The sequence below is a fragment of the Mustela nigripes genome, chromosome 5 (genome assembly GCF_022355385.1).
Source record: "Mustela nigripes isolate SB6536 chromosome 5, MUSNIG.SB6536, whole genome shotgun sequence".
Lineage (NCBI taxonomy): Eukaryota > Metazoa > Chordata > Mammalia > Carnivora > Mustelidae > Mustela > Mustela nigripes.
Genome location: NC_081561.1, coordinates 83,516,850 through 83,532,214, shown reverse-complemented (window position 1 = coordinate 83,532,214; position 15,365 = coordinate 83,516,850). Strand labels below are relative to the sequence as shown.

Genomic DNA, 15,365 nt, shown 5'->3' with positions numbered 1-15,365 from the left:
AAAAAAAAAAAAAAAAAGGAATGCTGTTAAATATATCAGGTGAAAGGAAAGAAAGACTGCACGCCATTTTCTCTGGAGCATTCCTTCCAAAGTGGGAGCCTGTGAAGTGCAGGATGGATGGGGACTTGGACTTACCAGCTGGGGCTGCATGTGCTCCTTAGACCAGTGACACAGGTGCAGCAGCTGAATGGGGAGCTCCCCAGGTGAGGGTCCACTGGCGGGAATTTGCTGATGCTGTAACATAGACAGTTCCAAGTGTCTAGCCTGGCATTCTTCTCCCTCCTTCCCTGCCCAGTTCTGATGAACATCCAGTCCTTTGACTGTTCTGGCTCTTCCTCCACACTGTTCCTAACCATCACACAGGAGATACCATGGTTAGATGGCACTGGCCTGCTCCTGGGTAGGACAGCCTCAGGCTTTAAGCCCAGCCTGCGAGAAGCTTAGAATTGGAATTTTGGGATGATGACTTTTGCCCAGATGCTTCCCAATAGCATTCACCAGGGACTGGACACAACTGATTTGCAACTTAGCTCCGGGATCGAAAGTTACTTGGGTTTCCATATTGACATTGGATCCCAGGGCCCGTGTTGAGCCAAGAATTCTGAAACTGGGTTTTGGGGGCTGACTTGGTTCTCTGAGGCCTTCTAAGGACCTTGAATCTGGGAGCTCAGCTTCAAAGAGTAGCCCTGGGAGGGGTCTAAATTCAGTGGTGAGAGAGGGGGCCATGCTTGTCATGCCAGTTGATGTGGGACTGATTGTTAAGTGTCCAGATGTTTTCTTAATGCCTGGGGTAAAAAGCCTGTGAGATCAGGTTACAGACAAGATGTAAAGGAACTCATCCAAGTTCATGTAGCAAGGGAATAGCAAAGATGCAGATGATGCCACATTCAAGCTTCTCGCATGACAGCACATTCGTTCCATGGATTTCCAAAAATAAGTGTAAATAAGCCAACTCTGTTCTCAACATGAAAATATTAACCTTTTCACATGAATAGGCCTTGTATCCCCAATTAGGTTCCTGTCAGGTCCTAAATCTAATATTGTATTCTCTTGTTGCAAACAAGAAGTATTTTCTCCAGAAATGCTGATATTATAACGGCAAAGTGGTTTCAAGGATATGTTTTCAGCACTGTCCACCTTGTAACTTGTTCTCCATTTTTCAACTTCAAAAAATTACCATGTCAGTACCTGCTCATTGCAAAAAGACATGGTATGTAAAATAATTGCCTCCCTATCTCAGCTCCACTCCATTTGTTCAAAATAATCAATTGTCCGTTAAGCAGTCTTCCACATCTATTTCCATGTTCATCCAAGCGTAGTCAGATGTACGGAGAGATAGTCTTTCGCTTTCTTATTTTTAAAGCAAGAAAAATAGCATTGTTATCCCATATGCAGTCCTCAGTGTCTTTGTTTACACCCTGTGATGTATATCACACATATTTTCCCATGTTAGTAAATATAAGTTTATCCATTCTTGCTCAGAGAATTCTTTTAGCTACTAGGTGAGTAATAGTTCCTCTAATGAGTGAATTGAAATTTACGCAATTATTCCCATATTCAAAGATGTGCAAGTTCCCACAGTCTTCTAAATAACTTCCAGTTTGATCCACATGCTGTGTGACCTCTTCACACTTCCATGCCTGCTTTTACACCTAGGGTCAATTCATTGTCTAAAATACGGTCATTTACTCTTTGGGCAAACACCTCCGAAACTCTAGGGAATTTGTTTTCTGTGAATTAAAATCACCACATTAAGATATCTCTTCTATTCCGTAACTAAGGTCAGAGAATGTCTTTTTCGTACACTAAGATCTTTTAGGTAATGTGTAGTATACAGAGTATATGAAAATGGAAAACTCTGAGTTTACAAGGGAATCATACATCTTGTGTGATCGTTTCATGTGTTTGGAGTGTATGATTTCCATTCCACTTTACTTGCAACAACAACAAGGATTTGAGGCTGTTTTTGGTTTTCTTGGCTTTTCAGAATTGTTAAGCTGTCAAAAAACGTTAAGCTCTGTGAGAAAGAAACTAAGCTCAAGTTTTTCTAGTTCTCTAATGCATCCCTAGCACAGAGCATGGTGTCTGATGTGCATAGCAGGGGCTGTATCTATATTAGTTGAGTGAATGAAAATCCGCTCAGAAATTTCGCATAGTCTGAAACTCACTGTGTTTTGTCAGGAACAATTCATGTCCTAATCCACATTGTAGTTCTCCTCTTCTTAATGACCACAGGGGTCTTAGTTGCCTGAGCTCAATTAACCCCTGACTCAACTGGAAGTCTCCTGGGGACTGACCACAAGTGAGCCGGAAGCAGAGGCACACATTCAGATACCAGCTGAGAATACAACTTCCAGAATAATCTAGAGGGGTAGGTGGTTTAAAAGCTGAAGCTCTCAGGGTATCATTAGTTTCAAGGCCGTAAACATAGGCTTCTGTTGGTTAAATCAAGCATGATGTAGTGGAGTACTATGCTGCCATTAAAAATGATGTGTGAGAACACGGAGTGGCATGAGCAAACAGAATATGCAGTTTCGTGGAGAGTATGATCCCATTTTGGTTACAGAAAATAAGTAGGTGTCTAGTGTAAAGATATAAAACCTGAGGATGTAGGCTAAAATGTTGATGGTATTTCTAGATGGAAGTGATTGAAAGTTCTAAGAAGTTTTTCTTCTCTTTGCTTATCTTTCTGTCAAAAAATTTGTAGAAGAAAAACAAGCCCTGGAAAAAACTGTTGCCGCATCACTCTTATTTGCCATCTTATGAAATCATAGCAGTTGTTTTCTTTTACCTAAAATGCTTTTGACAAAATAATGCTTGGGAAAGAAAGACGGAGGAGTGATCTATGTCCCCAAACCCGGAGGACTGGCAAGTAAGATTCTGATTACTAAAGGAACTGGTAAACAGGCCAGGTAAAATTTCCCTCCACAGAAATGTTGATAACTGTGATCTAACTTGTTATTATGCTAGTAAGTTCTAGTTGCAGAAAAATAGGTGTCATTAGAAGAGTATTTCACAATTGTGAAGTAGTTTCCTTCAAAAAACTGACAGGTTTTGGGGAGAAACATCTTATTTGCTTAGAAATCTCCCACTGGCACAAAGGAGCGCTATGCAGAGCCCACAAATATATTTTGCAGTGATTTGAGATTACATGTGTCTCAAGCGGGACGAGTATACTTGACGCTAAGTGGCATTCCCCGGACCAGCCACCAGGTCCTTGTATTGCTTCAGTATCCACTGTCCTCACTGTTTGCACGAGTAACCAAACCTTGAGTTGTTCCTTTCTTCCTGGTCCTTACGTGCTGGGAAATGTTATATCCTGGAACATCTGGTTTGGCTTTAAGTGTTAGATTAGCCCTAAATGGTGACACTTTATTGGAGAGGGCAGGAGAGCAGCTAGGAAGAATGTTCTGTGCTTCTGCAGCTCTTGCTTCGGTGACCAAATTCAGTTAAAGGCTTGGTGAACATCCATGCCTCTGGTCTCGTCCTGGCACACGGACATAGCACAGTTCTGGCACAGGAGAGCTTCTCAGTCAGTATTTGTTAAATGAATACATTTGCTGTAGAGATGTTTCATATAATATCACATTACCAATTCAGACTTCCAGTCTCCCCTAGCCTATTTGCTTCATGCAAATGCACTAAAATTGAGCCACTTCTTTGGGTGGTTCCTGGAGAATTCTGCCTAGAAAGGTTTCAAGTTTTTCTTGATCTCCTTAATTCTGTTAGCAAAATAAAAATGAATTAACCCAAGTCAACACAACACACATGCACATGAACTTTTGCAGTTAAACAATCTTCCAACATTATAATTCTTATAAAAAGGCAGACACACACACACACACATTAAGTAGCGCTTAGACATAAATAGCAGAACTCTAGAGTCTGTGATAATCTCTTAGTTTATTGGGAGATTTTTATAATGTCTGAACTCACTAAAATAATTCTCTTTGTTCTCCTCCTCCTCCTCTACTTTCTCACTCTTTCAAAACAACTAATAAATAGAACTATACTTAGAGAAGGTGGGAAAAGGAGACAAGTAGAAATGTTCTATTATTAAGCATCTGTTGTATGCCAAGCATCATGGCAGGCATTTTACATATAATGTTTCTTTTAATCCTCACAAAACCCTTTACCAACACTATTTTAGTAACACTATTTTATGCCTCAGGGAACAGAATAAAAGAGGAGAGGAGACTTGCATAAACTCAATCAGCTATGAAATGAGCTAGCCAGGGACCCAAGTCCTTTCGTCTTAAAAGCTTGAAGTCTTCACTATGCCAATGATGTAGACATCTTCCTGCTCCCTAAGTGTGGTCTCCTTGGAAGATTCTTGGTGACTCAAAAGCCTCATTTAACCAGTGCTTTCCTTAGCCTCTTCCTCCTCTCTGTCCGTGGTGTCTAATTTTGAGCAAGTGGCCCTGGAGCTTGAGCAATAAAATCCTGTGGTACGGGAGGCCACATGGGTTGATGAAACCCTTGTCTGGGTCAGTGTCTCACTTGGTTCCCTTCCTCTTTTCACTTTCAGGTCCCAGCCCGTGTCTGTGTCCTTTGCATAAGGAACAGGTGGCCTCCCACGCTCCCATAGGATGATAGTGCACTGTGTTTATGGTAGTTCGTCTCATGATGTACAGTACATTTTTTATGGCACCAAGGATCAGCAGGAACTTGAGTTCTGTACATAGAGGAGCAAGATCTCTCCCACGAGGGCTGGCACACTCTGGGCATTTCCTTTAGTCTGGTGGCATTTTTATGTGTGTTCCTAACAGATGTCCTAGGTTTAGATAACTTGTTTATTTTTCAATTGAACTTCCTAATTGTTCTTCTGGTACAAATGAATCTGGATGAGATGATGATGTCAGGGTACATCGGGCTATTCTTTTATGCCTTTTTTGCCAATATATTATGAACTTTTACCCATCTATTTACTGGAGAGCTAAGATGGTGGTACTTACTGATATATTCACTGGGTGTCTGCAAAAATATACAGTGTTTCTGCTTTTTTATGTTCCTGATACTCAGAGGCCCCACAATCTGAAAAGGGAAATGTGACCTCTCTCATGGCTCATGACCATCTTCATCTTCATCTTGTTTTAGTCAAACAAACTGTGGACCTCAGGGCCATTCTTTCATGGGTAAAGAGGGTGCAGTCCTATTTTTTCTATTGTATCCACATTTACATAGGGATGTTACAGAACTGATATTGTGCAGCATATGCTCTTCTGTACCTTACATTACTCACTTAAATAAATAAAATAAATTAAATTAATTTAATAAAATAAAACAAATATTTTATTTTTTAATTTTATTTATTTATTTTAAAAATAAAATAAATTAAAATTTTTTAAAAATGTGGAATGCTTCACGAATTTGCTTGTTGTCTTTACACAGGGGCCATCCTAATCCTGTTGGTATTGTTCTAATTTAGTATATGTGCTAGAGAAACAAGCACCTCAATACATTTTATAACTATTTCCCCCATCTCAATATTTCCCCAGAGCACAATTCTTTTAGGCTGTGTACTATTCCCTCTCAGGATATGACAATTTATTTAACGAATCTCCTATCATTAGAAATTGTTTCCAATTTCTCCTCATTTAAAAAAAATGCTAGAGCTAAATTTTTGTGTGTGGATTGTTTTACATCGCCATTCTGATTATAAATTTTTATAAGTATGGAATTGCTGGGTAAGGGGTCCACACTTTTGAGATTCTGAGATATTGTGAAAAGTGTGATTACGTCAGCTTTTACTCTCCCCACCAGTTTTATTTCCCTTCCATCCATGTTGACCTCATATCCGAGCACATGATTTGGGCTCACTTCGAAGCTGGGAACATTTTGTGCTCATTTTCTCCACTCTGCTGAACACCTACTTCTGTAACTTCCCCCAAACAAGCTTTTGTGGAGTCATAATGACTATGTGTCTTTCATTTCATTACTAAATATCTGTACTGAAAGTTAGATGATCCTATCAGTGTCAAATGAATTGTTTACAGCTCTTTGGGAAGCCTGGTAACATGCTAGAGAGATACTATGGTTGTTTGTAGATAAGTTTTCTCCTCCAAATAATTTTATTCTTCTATAGCACGAATGCTGTACTCTTCTTCAGATAAAGTGAATTAAACAAGACATACAGTATTATGTTTTGGGATATATATATATGTATATATATAGATATAGATACACACACACACATGCATACATACACTCAGGATTCATCAGTAATGGTTTTAGACTTGTTTTTTTCATCAGGAAATATATTGTATCGATCTTACTAAACCCATCCATCAGCTGGGATGCCTCTGCCTTTAAGTACAATACCAAGTCATTTCTTTGTACTGGAATTCTTGTCTCTCCTTTATTTCTTGGCCAGGTTAAAGAAATTCAGATAATATTGGTATTGGGAATGTAGTTAGACAAGTGTACCCAGGCACCGGGTTACTATAAAAACATAGGTGTTTGGCATCCGACTAAAAAAGTAAGTCTTCTCATTTGGTGCATACACAATGTTCTGAATGGCTATTATGATTAATTAACTTTTCCATGTTGATGTAGGAAGTTTTACTAGCTCTTAGAAAACTAGCTCTGACTAGCTTTTAGTCTGATCACATACAGAGAACAAGTGAAGTGAAAATGGAAAAAGCCAAGCAACTAATCTTTTAAGGACACACAGTGATTTTTTTTTTTTTTTAAGGCATCTCGATCTAGTTAATACATTGTTACTTCTCTTCCTGAATGGGATATTATTCTGTATGGGAATTGCGAATATACATTTGAATATTAACTTTTCAAGTGCTATATTTGCTACTGTTTGTTCATCTGGTTCAATCTCTGCTACAAATAATCCTTTTTTGACTCTTCCTGGAGGTCTGGCTTGGGAGTTCTTCAACTTTAGCTGTGCCATTGTGTTAGGGGAGAACCTAACCTCACAGGACTTGATTTTTCACTCAGTTAAAAACTCAGTTCTACCTACGCAATGGGGTTTAATGCTAGTGGACCGAGGGGGAGTTTCACAAAGATAAACACTTCAATTTTGTAAGCACAAACCAACAATACGTTTGTTATCCAATTCTCACGACACTGTTGCAACTGTTTGACAGATGGTAAAATAGGCTTAACGAGGCTAAGTCTCTAACTCAAGGTCACGCAACTAAGAGGTGGCAATTGGGATATTGCAGTCCGACTCCTTGTAACTCCAAAGCTGCGTCCATTCCACCACGGGACACTTCTGAACCTTTTCTCACAACCATTTATGCTGTTGTTCTATGAGAGGCCATGGAAGAAATCTCGGGTAAACAAGAGAATGCAGCGCTCCTCTCTCATAGTCATTTCACCCTATGTTTCTGGAAGTACTTCCTTGCCAAGAAGTGGCAGCCTTCAGCAGCACACCTGATTCTCCCCCTTTCAAACCTAATTTGAAGAAGAAGCAGAGCCTGAATGTAGGGTAATTTTGCTTTTCATTCCACACAGGTACTTTTTGCCAGTATCCCTTAAGTACAAGACATAGAAAAGTGAGAAACTTGAGGAAAATTAAAAATAGCACAAACATTCATGCTCACATATATGTACCTCCTCAGCACACATGGAAAACACATTTGTCTCGTGTGGCACCATCAGCGGTCGCAAGGACAATGAATAAAAGTGGTCTGTTTTTAAATTCAGACACTCTAAAATTTACCCATGGCTTGTTAGGAATGTTGGAAACATGATGTGTCCTTGTGGGTTGAACAATGGCAAAAACATACGGGCATTCAAAAGAGTATTTCTTTAGCCATGGACTCTCTTTAATATTCTGGGCAAATTGCTCATTTTTCTATATTTTAAAATAGTTTTGGGAAACATTACAAAGACTATTTTTAAGTTAAATATTACTGTCAGGAATATATTTCTTATAGCTGCTGGTACTTGGTTGCATGTCCCCAGCAAGAGAGATTTCAGATACAGTACTTCCTAAATGGGTCCTGATGGGCTAATACTCCAAGTTTTCCCGAGATAACAGTGTTTACTCTGTGCTAAGCAGAGGGCTAAATACTTTCGTTTTCACACAACACCCCTTTGAGACAGATAATATTATTGTACTCAAGTTTCAGATGAGACAACTGAGACCCAAAGGAGGTCAAGGGACTTGCTCACTAGTGTGGAAGGGAAATCGTGGAACTGGGGTTCAAACCCTGGTGGTGGGAGGGTCAGCATCCGGGTACTTAAATGTCAGGCTACACAGCTCAGGGACAGCCAGGCTACTGTCTGGGAAGTTGATTTTTCAGTGAATAGTGGTTCAAAGTGACAGAAAGGTTCTAACCAAGGCTTTATAGATCACCTTCAGCAATACATTGAGAGCATAATGACCAAAGGAATAAAAAAAGAAGAACCCTGCTTAGGATCCAGGCCTGAGCTGAGGACAGTGAACTCCTGAAGACCGACTAGGATTGAGAGGCCCTCTGAGGAACCATTTCTGGCACACAGCCAAGGAAGAAGAGGGGGGGGGGGGTCTCTAGCTGGAAAATTGCTTCAGGCTTCCTGAAAGGTTCACATTGTGAGAAGGATGACTTTTGGACACCATTCTGTCCTTGGAGTCCATGCCTAGGGTTTCAAATGATTCTTGACTTTGGCTTCTGGCAGAGGCAAAGCTGAGCAGCAAACTCTCTTTCCCCCCAGCAGGGATCTTTCCCACGCACCGTCCTGCCATATGGGGGCACACCCACGTGGTGCTCCAGAGTTTTTCCCTTTAAAAACATGCAGGGGTTCAAGGTTCCTTGGTCTTGCCTGGCCTGTCCCCTGGGTGGGGCTGTTTGCTTCTCAAAGCAAAATGGCTGCTATCTTTAGGAAGCTCATCTCAGGCAGGCAAAGATCCTTTATTTAGAGGCTGATCATTAAGGCCATAATTGGATCAGGTCTGTGTGCCAGTCACCCTGACATATTTATAGGGTGTGATTTCCCCAGGTCTGTCCCCTTCCATTGTCCGGGTCACAGGGAAAGTAAGAGAAAAGGAGATTACCTTGTGGGATATTCCTTAGTGGTGATTTGCCCACTATACATTTTAGCATCGGCTAGGATGTGGAGTCTTCACCAAAAAAAAAAAGGAAGAAAATAAAAAGTAGAATTTGTGTGGGGATCAAGTACAGTCAGTCCTTTCTGGTTTGCTATTTCTTCTGTGCTAATTTAAGGATTCTCTGGATTATGTATGTGCTTTTTTTTTAATTTATTTTGTTTTAATCCAAGGTTTGTTTCAGTTTGTGGCTATTTTTTATTTTATTGTTTTATTATTTCTTTCATAGGATTATTTTTACTTAGAAGAACCACCATGGACAAAGATTCTTTATAATAAGTTTTGTGTCGGGATTAGTACAACTCAGAAAACTTGACCTAGATCCTACCTACTCCCAGACACTGAGCCGTAGGACCCAGGATGAGTCACATAACTTTTGCATTTGTAAAATGTGTTGTGTTATATCAATGTTTTCCAGCATGTCTTGGAAATCCCAGTTACCTGGGAAGTGTTTTAAAATGAGATGCCTGTTACAGAGCGGAGGTGGGTGCAAGATGATGGAATTATTCTATATCTCGGTTATGATGATGATTGCATGGCTGCATGTGTTTATCAAATTCTGAAAATTTCACACTAAGAAGCATGAATTTTACACTCTGTGGGTTATTTTTATTTTGAAGTTTAAAAATAAACTCTTAAATTCCCTGAGTATTAACATATTTAAAAACAATGCTTGGGCTCCACCCTGAACCAACTACTTACTGAAGGTTATCTCTTCCTCTAACCATCTCTGTGCTTGTGAATCTAATGGGAACCAACAGACTGGTCCTGCTATAATGATCCCAGGTTCAGGTGTTTGTCAGCTCTAGTCGTGACGTCAGGAGTAACCTCAGTGACAGAGCAGTGCGGGTGCCTGCAGCCCTAGCATGTCTGGACAGGCCACTTAAATCACATGGGTAATGGAGGAAAAAACATGTGGCTAAGCTCTGTTTAATACTCAATTAGAGCATCCTTTGTGATCACTGAGCCGATAACGTGAGAACAGCCAACTTCCGATCCCATATTAGAAGTCAGTGTCAAGATAGAGGATCTTGAACTTAGACCTGTGTATTAATGAAAACTATTGATTTTTTTCATAGCATTCAAAGAAACAATGCTCTGGAATGAGTGTGACACCAATCACAGGCAGTAAGTGTCCAGCAGAAAAAGGACTTGCCAAGTTGAACGATGTGGATTTTAAGAGAGAAGAGAATATATCATTAGGGCTGACTGATATTTTAAGCCCCATGTCAGCCTCTGAGAGGATTCCACCCTGATATTAAATATATATATATGAAACCCTTTGAATTAAAAGCCTTTACTGATAGCATTGGGAATACACTAGACTATGAGCAGGAAAATGAAATGTTGAAAATATTTTGCCTTGTTTAAAAGTCATGAAGAATGTCATAGAATGTGTTTTAGAATGTGTCTTATCCAAAACACACTTCCTTAGGACCCTCCCTCACTAGCAGACCCTTCTGAAGCTGAGGGCTTAAGTGACTACAGTTCGAGAGTGTAGCCTGGCTATTACTAATGGGACTGTGTCAGGCAGCAAGGTCAGCTTGATGGGGGATACTGAATTTGGTACCACCAAGATGGCTCTAAGGGGGAAACTGGATCGCAAGGTGGCAGAGGAAGGGGGCTGCAGCTGTGGATGGCCGGCCAAAGCCATGGGCAAATCCAGAATCAGAAGGAAGTAGTAACTACAAGTAGTAAAAACAGCAGCAGCAACAATAATAATCATAGCTAATGCTTAGGAAATGCTTCTGTGCCAAGCATCAGACTCATCCCAGCTGCTGGGAAAAATCACTGTCTTGATAATTAAGTGAGGAAACCAAGACAAATATGATCGCTTTCCTAGGGTCACACGGCTGGTGAGTGGCACAGCTGGGAGGCATCCCAGGTAAGACAATTCTCAGGCTAGTTCATGAAATCTCCAGGAGTGCTCTTCTGCTTCTTAGGAAGCCCAGGGGGCAGCTGCAGTGAGGAGAATGGGCAGGATGTCCGGGAACAGCTGACCCATGAGGCACAGGGGAGCAAAGAGAAAGGGTAGAGCAATGGCCCCATTCCTGAGAACTCGTGGGTTTCCTGCTGCAGTCTGCTTGTGACTTTGCTGTGCTTGGTGGGAAGTCTAAATTTTACATAATCCTGTCCTCCTTGCCTTTATGAAGAACTAGTTTCATAAGAATCTTTGTTCCTTGAAATCAAAGAATGCTAAGCTAGAATGAAGACATATCTTAGGGGAGGATGTGATCGGATGACATTTCTTATGTAGACATTAGGGCAGAGAGAATTATCTTGACTCTTTCTGGTTGTAATACTGTTTTTCAAGCTTTTGAGGTTTAGGAAGATGAGTACTTGCAGTTCATTAAGGAAACATCTTATCAAGGAAAACTCCACAAGAGGATACTGGGCAGCTGAGCAAGCTTAGAATTTAGTATATTACTCAGTGAAATGACGGCTGTTGAACCTAGTTTCTTAAATGTTTTCTTTTAGGACCTTGGCCCCAATTACTTTAATGGAATTATTTATCGGTTTCTCAAAGGTTTTAGCTGCCCCGAGGTCCCTCACACCACTCATTCTTTTCTGTGATGTGAGACACCATTTATAAGGGCTGTGTGATTTTGTGACTCAGAGTAAGAAATATATATTTGATCTTTGTCCTAAGTTATGTTAAATAGGTGACTTTTTTGGAAAGCATCTAAGGATGGAGACTGGTTGCCTGGGGAAACAACCTTGAGATTTCTCAAGGGTTGGAACATTCCACGCCCTCCCCAACCTCAAGGGAGGAAAGAGGGCTGGAAATTGAGTTTAGTCTCCAGTGGTCAACAGTTTAATGGGTCATGCCTGTGTAATTAGGTCTGCACAAAAACCCCCAAAGGATGGGGTTCAGGGCATTCCTGGGTTGGTGAACACATGGAGATGTGAAGAGAATGACCTATTGGGAGAAGACATGGAATCTCTTTCCCCCTACCCTGCCCTGCACATCTCACCATCTCATTGTTCTGGAGTTATCCTTTTATTATAATCCAGTGAGCTAGTAAGGAAAATGTTTGTCTGGTTGCTGTGAGCCATGCTAGCAAATCAGTAGAACCCAAGGAGGGGCTTATCAGAACCCCTAGTCTACAGCCAGTTGGTTAGAAGCACAAGTGACAACCTGGACTTTTGATTGGTGTCCAAGTCTCTGTGTGTGTGTGTCCGTGTGTGTGTGTTTGAGAGAGAGAGAGAGAGAGAGAGCGTGCAGTATTGTGGACCAAGTCCTTAACCTATGGGATCTGATGCTATCTCTAGATACATAGTGTCAGAACTGAGTTAGACTATAAAGATCCACATGTTGTCATTGGATCAGACTGCTGCTCTCCTTAAGAATAAAGAATTGGACTCTTAAATAGTGTGCTGGGAATCCTAAACTTTTATGAGGCAGCTGTCCTATTGTGGAACCAAAATGAGCTGGCAACCTCAATCAGTCGTTTGTGTCTTCCAGGGAAGAGCAGACTAGGGGACCGTGCAGGAGCCCAGGAGCAGGCACACTAGGAGAGAGCTTTTCTCTCTGATGCTCCTACGGAGGTCAGCCCAGCAGACCACAGAAGCACCCAGGAGGGAAGGTGCTCAAATGAGATGGGAAGCCGGCCACTGTGCAAATTTCAAAGCTGTTGGGGTGGGGGGTGGGGGGGCGGTACGTCCTTAGTGTTCAGGGACTTTGAAAGATGGCTCCGTTTTTGTTTTTGTTTTTCGATTATACTAAAGCATACCAGCAAGGAAAAGATCCGCTGTGGCTCACCTGTTGGTTTATTCTGCTCTCTTGTGATTTCCCTGAGGGCTTTATTATTACTGCATGATTTTAGCTCTTCGATCCCCTGAAGAGGGGTTCGGGAACTGCTAACCTTTCCCTCTAATCTTTCCTTAGTGTTCTTTCTGAGTTGAGCCATGAGGACTTTCTGTATGAGGCTGAAAAATAGTGAAGCAAGCAAGCAGCTCCAGCCAGTGTAACATGGCCTCAGAGCTGTTGCTAGGCAGGGCATTTTAATATATGAGCATCAGCCTGGGTTGCCAGGTTGGCACCAAGTCATAGGTTACCTCACCTGTCCTCCTGGTTAATCTTGTTATGTTAATGGGTGCGATTTCCCCCACTGTGGAGACTCAATGTTCTTGGCACCTGTTCAGAGCCCTACAGCTTGACTCAGAGGTGTATAAGAACTTGTCCAGAACTTCGTTATTACCAGTCAAAGCTGCAGGCACTCCCTGACCAGTGAGTGGTCCCAGATCCACAAGAATATGCCCACAGGTGGACCGTGCAGGACTCACTCCAGGAAAGCAGCCTTGGAAGAAAGGGAGGGACTTCCGGGAATTCCTTTTGGTCCACGGAACATACTTAACAGTTTTTATGACTTCTTTGTGGTTCTTTTCCTTTCCTAGTGGAAGTATACGTTTTCACATGTGCATGGTGCCCTGAATGTGACATCCTAGCTAAAGCATTATCACATTCCTGTGCATCTGAAGAAGCTTCCTTCTGTAACAGGAACGAGTCATAGCACACTTCTGGAACACCTAGTCGAACCAGTGCGTTATGTGAGAGGGCTGGAGAGCCAGATTTAGGGACCCCCTTAATTATGTGGATGAAACAGCTCCCAATAACAATAACAAGTATATATTGGGTAATCTTTACCTTTGAAGGGTGGTGGGCCTCACTGAGCAATTCCATTCTGCTGGAAAGCCTGGGATTTGCCATTACCTCTTCTAGAGGTGGTCTACCAAGTGCCAGAAAAATCCATTATTATTATTATTCTTGGCCTCATTTGTAATCTGCAAGGTGCCTCGCAGAAAACTCACCTGTTAAAAAAGCTTTATTTTCAGATTTAGACAAAAAGAATAAAGACAGTTTGAAGCCTATTTTTGAATTGTGTTGAAAAGTCAGATCATTACTAAAACTTTGAAAAGAGTTTTTATCAGATGAAAAAAAAAAAAAAAAGGAGCTGAGTGAGTAAGAGAGGCAGAGTTCTTTTTTGTTAACTATCCAAGGACTTTATTCCTCCGGAGATGGGTTAGAATCCCAGCTTTGCCTTTTCAGCCACAGCTCTCCAGGTGATTTACTCACGCTCTAAAAAGCTACTTCACAGACCGAATGGGAACACATCTGGAACCTGACCAGCCTAGCCTGGCAGATAGTGCCCTGCTGGTGGGTAGTGGTCCTGCCCAGTCTTTTCTGTTAGAAGATTTTAGCCATTCTTCTAGAAAGCATTGCAGATTCTGTTTCTAGATTTTTCTTTCCATGAGAGCCACTACAAACCAGAAGAGAATAAGACCTTTCAACCCTTTACATTAGGAGTACTTAAAATAAACTTAACATAATAAAACTCCACCACCCTCTTTTATTTTTCCCATTACGCGCTCTCCTGTCAAAGTTATGGGAACTGTATCAGGATAAAGGCACACACTCAAAGTCCTGGAATTTGTTGTTTCCCAAAATACCTTTGAAGAGGGAATTTGTGGGAAGCCTATGCGAATGGCCATGGTTATAGACTCATGACATCACTGAACAAGAATCATGGTCATTCTGGGCCACTCCCCAGTACATCATTCCTATCATATTTGAGTGATAGCCATTTAACTAGAACACAGATGATCAATATATTCATACCTATGGAAATGTGCATGTCTATTAAAATCTTTGGGTGTGTCTGCTTTTGTTTAAAAACATATTAGTTCACTTTTTGAAAAAAAAAAAAAAAGCTGTTTTCCTCTGTGTCCCCTGAGCCACCTGCACGTCCCCTTCAAGTACCTGATTGACTCAGTACTAACCCCGATTCTAATGTATCTCTCACTAGCTTCTACGCTGATCAAAAGCACTGGGTTTAACTTCTCAGTTACTTCTTTTACTAAATGTACAAGCTTGGGCACTATTCAGCCACCTTAGCCTCTGTTTCTTTTTTTCATCTGTAAAAAGGTGACAATACTAGCATTCATTCTCTGTCATAGGTGTTTTTGGTGAAGATTTAAATGAGAATAGAGAGTTTAGTATGGTGCCTGGCAGATAGAGTCCTATAGTCATCACTGTTATTATTATTGTGATGTCAGTATCTAGCATGACTGTTGACTGAAATGAGACTCAAAACGTTTTTAAAAATGGATTTATTGTGGTTACACCGAGTCGTGCTTATCTAGCTCTCTGCTAGCTCTGTGCTTTGATGTTACAGGGCTGAATGTGGCTGGAGAAGAGTAACAACCGTGTTGACGGGCTTCACTTTACATTCCTGACCCTTAATCTCAAGTGGGCACTTCACCCTGCCCAGCGCTCATACTGGGACTCAGTCATCCTCTTACTCGTGGAGGTGAGTGG

The 15,365-nt window shown here is 41.2% G+C and overlaps 1 non-coding gene across 1 annotated transcript; it reads right to left on the bottom strand.

The window, feature by feature from the left end:
• Positions 1-5,346: 5,346 nt before the first annotated feature.
• Positions 5,347-5,452, bottom strand: LOC132018857 (U6 spliceosomal RNA). Its single transcript, XR_009404636.1, has one exon. It is a non-coding gene; the product is annotated as a U6 spliceosomal RNA (small nuclear RNA).
• Positions 5,453-15,365: the final 9,913 nt, after the last annotated feature.